The following is a 1,458-nucleotide window of genomic DNA, read 5'->3' as shown; positions in this document are numbered from 1 at the left end:
AAACTGTTGCTGAGCTTGCACAATAACCAATCAGTAAGTTTACTGAGTTTGCATCTTTCAGCCTGGTGAGTTGGAATACTCAGTCCTGAGACAGACAGAGAGGACGTTTGGCGGGCACAAGCTTAAAATTGATAAAGCAGCCTCACTTTTAGCACCATCAGCAACTGAGCTCCTCTTCTTTTCATGTAACACAATGGACTGCAGATCCATTATTATGTACAGTTTTATTTACAACTGAAAACTATAAACGGCATAAAATCAAAAGAGTTTGTGATTCTTGGTGATATCAATATGAATTGGGCTGATAAAACTTCCAAAGGCCTGAAAGCAATGTCTATAAACTTAGGGCTTCAACAGTAAATTAAAGTACCAACAAGATTTGGCAAGACATGCAATTCCATTTTGGATCTTATTTTCGCAAATCGATCCTCCATATATGGCATATCTGGAGTTATAAATACTTCAATCTYGGATCATTCACTTATTTATGTCATTAGAAAAAAACCTTAAGAAACCTGCAGGTCATGTGCATAATTTCATTAAAAGGATTCCAAAATCAAAGTTACCCATGTTTCATGCTGAGATTGAGAATACTGACTGGAATGAGGGTATTTCTCTGTCAAATCCAAATCGCATTTTGTCAAATTTTTATGATAAGTTGGAGACAATACAGGAAAAATATATATATTTTAACTTGTAAAGTTCCAGTCCGGAAAAATAAAATTCCATGGTTAAATGCCTCTATAATACATCTCCTAAAGTTGAAATCTTCTTCAATGAAAACTTATAGGATATCAAAAACGTCTGAAAATCGGTCTCGTTTAAACAGTTACCGAAATAAAYGTGTTGCTGAATTACGCAAAGCCAAACAACAATATTTTAATAATCAAATTATTTCAGCCAGTAAGAAYCCAAAAATATTATGGGAAACGATTAAGTCAGTGACAGGTGAAAGTAACAATAAAACATTTAATAACAATTCACAAATCTCAGTTAATGGACTTCTTGTTTCTGATCATGAAAAAATTGCTAACTTATTTAATGAATATTTTATTTCTTCAGTAAGGACATCATTACTGGGACAAGCTAATAGTTTAAGTTATTTAAATATCCTGGCACTTCAAAGCAATTTTCATTTTCTGAAATTTCACAGAGTGATGTTTTGAATACACTCCAATCTCTAAAWGDCWCACATGCATTTGACAAATATAAGATAAATATGGATTTCTTGAAAATGCATGCCAACACTTTTTTACCATTGTTTCATCATTTGCTTAATTTACGTATTGTGCAGTCTATTTTCCCTGATGCCTGGAAGTTTGCTCAGATTACTCACATTTTTAAATCTGGTGATCCAACAGAAGTTTCAAACTATCGGCCAATTTCATCCATCCATCCATCCATCCATTTTCTTCCGCCTATCCGGGGTCGGGTCGCGGGGGCAGCAGCTTCAGAAGG

Source organism: Austrofundulus limnaeus, unplaced genomic scaffold (assembly GCF_001266775.1).
Source record: "Austrofundulus limnaeus strain Quisiro unplaced genomic scaffold, Austrofundulus_limnaeus-1.0 Scaffold2, whole genome shotgun sequence".
Taxonomy (NCBI): Eukaryota; Metazoa; Chordata; class Actinopteri; order Cyprinodontiformes; family Rivulidae; genus Austrofundulus; species Austrofundulus limnaeus.
Note: the sequence above shows the minus strand (reverse complement) of the source record.